This window comes from Nomascus leucogenys, chromosome 13 (assembly GCF_006542625.1).
Source record: "Nomascus leucogenys isolate Asia chromosome 13, Asia_NLE_v1, whole genome shotgun sequence".
Lineage (NCBI taxonomy): Eukaryota > Metazoa > Chordata > Mammalia > Primates > Hylobatidae > Nomascus > Nomascus leucogenys.
The window spans coordinates 77,993,526-78,001,082 of record NC_044393.1 but is presented as its reverse complement, the minus strand read 5'-3'; the positions used below and the strand labels follow the sequence as shown (position 1 = coordinate 78,001,082).

At 46.1% G+C, this 7,557-nt stretch overlaps 1 pseudogene; it reads left to right on the top strand.

Moving 5' to 3' along the window:
* Positions 1–2,620: 2,620 nt before the first annotated feature.
* Positions 2,621–2,701, top strand: LOC115838186 (annotated as a pseudogene).
* The last annotated feature ends 4,856 nt before the right edge of the window (positions 2,702–7,557 follow it).

Here is a 7,557-nt window from a genome sequence, read left to right as displayed (position 1 = left end):
ATCACTTATCTGATAAATGACTTATATCAAGAAAATACAAAAAGTAACTCCTAGGTCGGGCATGGTGGCTCATTCCTGTAATCCTAGGACTTTGGGAGGCCATGGTAGCCAGGTCATCTGAGGTCAGGAGCTCAAGACCAACCTGGGCAACATGGTGAAACTCCAGCTCTCCAAAAAAAGAAAAAGAAAAAAAATACAAAAAATTAGCTGGGCATGGTGGTGCACATTTGTGGTCCCAGCTACTCAGGAGGCTGAGGTGGGAGGATCTCTTGAACCTGGGATGTGGAGGCTGCAGTGAGCTGAGATGGCACCACTGTAACTCTAACCTGGGTGACAGAGTGAGACTCTGTCTCAAAAACGAAAACCAAAAAAACAAAAAAACAAGGACAGATTAAAAAAAAGTAACCCCTACGACTCAACAATAAGAAGACAAATAACCCAATTTAAAAATGGGCAAATGGCCTAAATAGACATTTATCCAAAGGAGAGATAAAAATGGCCAAAAAGCACATGAAAAGATGCTCATCATTAGTCACCAATAATCATCAAGGGGTGAATTTTATGGTTTTCGAGTTAGAGTTCACATAAAAAGCATCTGTGTAAAATAATATGTATGGAATTATATTTTTAGGCCTATGACATGTAAAAATGTAATATACTTGGACAATAACAGCACAAAGGAGGCAGGTGGGAGCAAAGCTATACTGGAGTGAGGAAATAACAGCAGATGGGAGCTGAAATCCATAGGAAGAAATCAAGAGGAACAGGTAGGGTAAATAGGAAGATTAATATAACTAACTTTATAAATATGTACTTGGTCTTCTTCTCTCAGGTTCTTTCAAAGTAATAATTATAGCCAGGTACAGTGCCTCATGCCTGTAATCCCAGCACTTTGGGAGGTCAAGATGGACCAGGAGTTCGAGACCAGCCTGGGCAAAATAATGAGACTTCATCTCAATTAAAAAAAAAAATTAAATAAAAATTAAAAAGTAATAATTATAACACCATACTGTTGGATTTATGATACAAAGAAGTAATATGTGTAACAATGATATCACAAAAAGAGGGAGAAAGGAACACCACTATTTAAGAGTGAAGTTTATATATCTCACTGAACTATTTAAAATATAAATGCCTACGTCTGCTGAATCAGAATTTCAGGGAAATGGCCAGATCTTTCTTAGCCCTTACAGTGCCTTTGTGTGAGTTCAGAAAGGCTTCCTTTTCTCCAATCAAAGGTAGTTCCATGCCAGGGCCAAAGGCTTAGCAAGAAGAGCGTGAGCTGGAACAACCCCCTCACCCTAGTGCAGTGAATAACCTGCACAGCTGTCTGAGGGAGGTGGCCCCAGGCTTGACCCACATATTTATTTTAAAATGGCTCCTCTAAGAATTCTAATGGACAACCAGGGTTGAGAACTACTGGGTTAGGGAAGCATTCAAAAAGAATCTATTCTAAATTATCAGAAAACTGATTAAATATGAGAGAATTGTTAGAGAGGATTTAGAGGGAAGTTTTTCAGGTTTTTTAATCCCAGGGACTGAGGAATTGGTAACAGAAATAGAGGAGATGGAAGGAAAAACCTGATTTGGAGGGAATGAATTTACTTTTAATTATGTCGAATTTGGGCCGGGCATGGTGGCTCATGCCTGTAATCCCAGCACTTTGTGAGGCCAAGGTGGGTGGATCACTTGAGGCCAGGAGTTCGAGACCGGCCAGCCCAACATGGCAAAACTCCGTCTCTACTAAAAATGCAAAAATTATCCGGGCGTGGTGGTGGTGCACGTCTGTAATCCCAGCTACTCGGGAGGCTGAGGCACAAGAATTGCTTGATCTGGGATGCGGAGGTTGCAGTGAGCCGAGGTTGTGCCACTGCACTCCAGCCTGGGTGACAAAGCAAGACTGTCTCAAAACAAAAACAAAAAATGATATTGAATTTGAGGCCATGGCAAGTCATTACAGTTGGAATGCCACACTGACAATTGAAAGATAGATGGTTCTGAACTCAAAAACTGTGTATTTAGGAAGCACCACGTAGCACAGTGATAATGAAAATAGATACCCCGCATAAAGAGCCTATCAGTGCTTTACCCGGTGCCGGACAGTGTGTTTAAACACGAACAGCCGTTGGCATGACGCTGATGGAAGATGGTCACTCATAAGCAATTATTTACCCATGTTTGGCCAGTGGCCTGGGCCGGACTGGATGAAGGCCAGGGTCAGAAAGCGAAGTGTGACTGGGAGGATGGAGGTGGCCTGTAAGTGATGCCAGCAGGTGGCTGAGGAGGATGCCACCACTTGAGGTTCCAAGGCACCACCCTGGGATCTTGAAACAGTTGAGTCTCAGTATTATTGTGACAAATGGGTGGTAAAAATGGCAATGGCTTCCCAAGTTCCACGGCCAGCTGTCATGGGGTCTCATGTGAGACACACCCCTTTCCGCACCTCATCCCCACTAGTGTGTCTGGCATTGACGTTCACCAAAACCAGAAGCCTGAATGTGTTTGTGTCTGGGTTCACTGGACTGGCCCTGGTTGATGAATTGGCTCAAGGTTCAAAACTTTTGTGGTTTGGCCCATGGATAGATTGCTGCAGAAAAAAAAAAAAAAAAAAAGTGGCCAGAGCTTTGCACAGTGGCAGTATTGTAGCCAATGAGGTTTATCCAAGGCATAATTATTGCTAATTGAAATCCAAAAAAAGCTGGGGGGAGAAAAAGGCCAGCATGAAGAAAAAGAGGAAGGTACAGATGGATTGGAATTGGCAGGTTATCGGAGGAGGGGCACACAGCGAGTCCTACCCCGTAGCATAAAGGACACTTAACTGTATGGGCATACACACAGCTATAGTTGTCCCCATGGGCCTCAGTGCTGTGGACAGGCCCAGCCAGTCTCAGGGCTTGGCCAGACTGGTGAGCAGGTGTAGACAGGTAGCCAGCCTACATTTGTGCCATACCACTGGGCTACCATTTCTGTAAGGCCACCTCCTAGGGCATCTGAGTTGGTTGATAGCATCATTATGCTCAAGCCGCCCTGGAAGTTTGCATACAGGTCAAATCCAGAGCCAGGAAGCCGAATGCCATGAAAGAGAGGCTCACTCTCCCCTTCCTTAGCTGAAATGGCAGGTGATTGATGCCTGCTAGGGTCTTTCGTATTCCAAATGGTCCCACGAGAAATCCAGCAGAATGGATTCTGTTTACGGTCTCTCTGACTGCATGAGGGGCACAAACCATTTCAGAGTTTCTCAATAGGTCAGGAAAACAGAAATTCTTCTATGATTTTTCCTTGCCCCCAAAGTATGAGGCCGGGAGGGTCAAAAAATGATGCCGACGAAGCAGGCTAGCATGAGCCAGCAGAGGTTTTGGTGCAGTGTTGGGGAGGAGGAAGAAGACTGTGGACTTGGCCAGCACTGCGGGAGGATAGGCATGGCGCTGCAGGCTCAGAACTTTGGCTCCTCTGACTGTAAAAGCTGGAATTCACCTCTAGAAGGAGAAAGTTTCTTTACAACACCAAGTTAGCCAAGCGGAGCGAATGCCGAGACCCTGCAAGCTCTTCCTTCTCACCTGACTGGGAATCTCAGAGCTTATGAGTTAGTTACTGAATAACTGGTAGCAGCAGTTGATGTGACCCAAAGGCCTTTCATAGAATCAGCAGTTTAAAGAACTGCAGCTGGACAGTGAGTCCAAGGTCAAAAGTCGGGAAAAAACAGATCCTGGGCTTCACTGCAGAGCTGCAGGGCAGGGAGAAACCAGTCGAATACATGTAATGCAGGAACAAGTATATGCAGCAGAAGGGAAGAAAGGAATGTGTGCGGGATTGAAATCTGCCCTCAGCTTGGGCACAATGGCTCACGCCTATAATCTCAGCACTTTGAGAGGCCAAGGTGGGCAGATCACTTGAGGTCGGGAGTTCAAGACCAGCCTGACCAACATGGAGAAACCCCGTCTCTACTCAAAATACAAAATTAGCTGGGTTTGGTGGTGCCTGCCTGTAATGCCAGCTAACTCAGGAAGCTGAGGCAGGAGAATCACTTGAACCCAGGAGGTGGAAGTTGCAGTGAGCCGAGCTTGTGCCATTGCACTCCAGCCTGGGTAACAAGAGTGAAACTCCATCACACACACACACACAAAAGAAATCTGCCCTCAGATTGTCTTGATGCAGTGGGTACTGAGCCATCAACTACCCAACTGAGCTGGACGTGATGAGTTTTGTGCCTTTAGAGTGTCTATAAACATAGACCCTTGGAGTAGATCATGAGTTGTCATCCCCTAATTCCTCTTGTCTTCTACTTCTAACATGCCAAGAGGCATGTTACTAATTATATGGCTCCTTTGCAAAACCTCCCAAGGGGCCTGCCTTCCTCTCCCTATTCCCGTGGGCGGAGTTCACTTAGCACTTAAGCACATCTATTTTTTCACTTAACTTGCTCTACTGAGAGTATTTCCATAGCTCTTTCTCTTCACTAGATTGTGATTTATTGAGGGTAGAGCCATTTCGTATTCAGTTGTATTTATGCTAGCAGGGCTTGACTCAGTATTGGGTGCATAGGAAGTACTCAACAAACACCTAGCAAATGAAGGACTCGTTGAACCCCAGTTTCAAGGCATACTTACATTAGTCTGGCCCTCCTCTCCTTCTGCAGTCTCACCTCCCATTCACTGTTAGCTCCAGCCACTTCTTTCTACCTGAAGTTCCCAGCCAAGAACACAGCCCTTTGTGTCTACATCTTTGTGCTTTCTCTACTGCTCTCCCAGCATACTGAAATTCTCTTCTTCCCTCTCTTTGCTTTTGGACATGCAATTTCACCCTTACCTCTCCACCCACTGGACTGGGAGCTCCTTGAAGGCAGGACTGTGGGCTTATTTTTATTTCCCACAGACCCGGTCTAGTGCCTAGCACTCAGCAGAGGCTCAGTTGGTGTTTGCTCAGGGAAGGAATGAATTACTCTGGCTTTGACTGAAACTATGTTCTGGCCTCCATCAGGCAGCTCCTCATTATGTCTTAGTTAATTGCCATTTGTTTAGGAGGATTTGCTCAGGAAGGAGGAGATGAGTAACTAACCAGTGGGAAAAGTCAGTGTTAAATGAGGCTTTGAGCAGGAGTAGTTTGAAAATTGTTGGCTTAATCATGAGTGGCTAGCTACTTCCATTTCACCAGGTCCACACAGTTAATAGGGTGAAGCCATCTTGGATTTGTTATAGGGGATGTCCTGCCTCCCCCTTATTCCACAAGAGCCAAATGGGTTCAGGAAAGAGGTCAGTGTGGAGAGACATCTCCACCCCATTCTCTGTTCCTGCCCCAGCCCTGGGACAATGCCAGATCTACACAAAATTATGAAGTGGATAAGGTTTGGCTTTGTCCGTGTCCTACTAATACTTGTATGTCTCTTTTCCCTTGTTGTCTCCTTCTAACTCTTTCACAGTTTATAGACTAAATGTTTCTGCTCTGTTTTCATCCCTCCAGGATGGAGGGAAGGGAATATAATATGATTAATCAGTAACCAGGGGTGAAAAACTCTAACCTTCGCAGAGGCCGAGAGAAACAAGCCAAGTTGGCTGGGTAGGGACAAAGTGACCATGTCCTAGTGAAAGGGGCAGCTGCTTCCCTGCTCAGGTGGTTGGTTGTTCACAAGGACCACAGGCCCAGGGCTGCGTGATCTTGTGTTTTGCAAAATCACCCTTGCTATGAGCCTTGACATTGCCAGGAAAAACTGTTAAAGGCTAGGAAAAGGGCAAAAGACATTATTGGGTGTCCTTTCAGTGGATTGTAGGGTGTAGTCTCACACATTCTCTAAGGATGGTGTTACTCTACAGGAGTTTGTGCCATTGACAGATTTTTTTTTTTTTTGAGACAGAATCTTGCTCTGTTGCCCAGGCTGGCGTGCAGTGGCATGATCTCTACTCACTGCAGCATCCGCCTCCCAAGCTTAAGCGATTCTCCTGCCTGAGCCTCCTGAGTAGCTGGGATTACAGGCACCCACCACCACACCCTGCTAATTTTTGTATTTTTAGTAGAGACAGGGTTTCACCACGTTGGCCGGGCTGCTCTCAAACTCCTGACCTCAAGTGATCCATGAGCCTCGGCCTCCCAAATTGCTGAGATTACAGGCGTGAGCCACTGCGCCCAGCCCCATGGATCTTGAGATGGGGAGATTGTTCTGGATTATACAGATAGGCCCAATGTAATTACAAGGGTCCTTATAAGTGAAAGAGGGAGGCAGAGAGTCAGAATCAAAGGTGTGACCATGGAAGCAGAGAACCTGAGGTGATGCAGAGTGAAAAGGACACAACCAAAACCATTACTGGCTTTGGAAATGGAGGAATAGGCCATGAGCAAGGAATGTGGGTAGCCTCTAGAAGGCAGAAAAAGCAGCCAGGCACAGTGGCTCACAGCTGTAATCCCAGCACTTTGGGAGGCCAAGGCAGGCAGATCATCTGAGGTCAGGAGTTCCAGACCAGCCTGGCCAACATGGTGAAACCCTGTCTCTATTAAAATACAAAAATTTGCAGGGAGTGGTGGCTCATGCCTGTAATCCTAGCAATTTGGGAGGCTAAGGTGGGCAGATCACTTGAGGTCAGGAGTTCGAAAACAGCCTGGCCAACATGGTGAAACCCTGTCTCTACTAAAAATACAAAAAAAATTAGCTGGGTGTGGTGGCGGGCACCTGTAATCCTAGCCGCTTGGGATGCTGAAGCAGGAGAATTGCTTGAACTCGAGAGGTAGAGGCTGCAGTGAGCTGAGATTGCGCCACTGTACTCCAGCCTGGGCAACAGAGTGAGACTCCATCTCAAAAAAAAAAAAAAAAATTAGCCAAGGCTGGTGGCGCATGCCTGTAATCCCAGCTACTCAGGAGGCTGAGGCAGGAGAATCGCTTGAACAGGGAGTTGCCTGAGATTGCGCTACTGCACTCCAGCCTGGGTGACAGAGAGAGACTCCCTATCAAAAAAAAAAAGGTAGAAAAAGTGAAGAAATGGGTTTCCCCTAGAGCTTCTGGAAGGAACACAGCCCCACCAACACCTTGATTTCAGCCAAGTAAATCCATTTAGGGCTTCTGTCCTCCAACTGTCAGATACTCCAACTGAATTGTAAGATAAATTTCTGTTGCTTTAAGCTATGGAGTTTATGGGTAATCTGCTACAGCAGCAATAGGAGGCCAGATTGTTTTATTGCCTTTAGGGTAGCAGTTAACGTTGTAGAAATTGGCAGCAATACAAATGCTTCTTGTCCATAGTAATGCAAATGATTTCTGTTCATAGAACTTTAAAAATACTCTGTCCAGCCAGGCGCAGTGGTTCATGCCTATAATCCTAGCACTTTGGGAGGCCAAGGCAGGCAGATCGCTTGAGCTCAGGAGTTTGAGATCAGCCTGAGCAACATGGTGAAACCCCATGTCTACAAAAAATACAAAAAAATTAGCCTGGCATGGTGGCGCATGTTTGTAATCCCAGCTACTCAAGAAACTGAGGCAGGAGGATTGCTTGAACTCGGGAGGTCGAGGCTGCAGTGAGCCGAGATCATGCCACTGCACTCCAGCCTGGGTGACAGAGCGAGACTTGTCTCAAA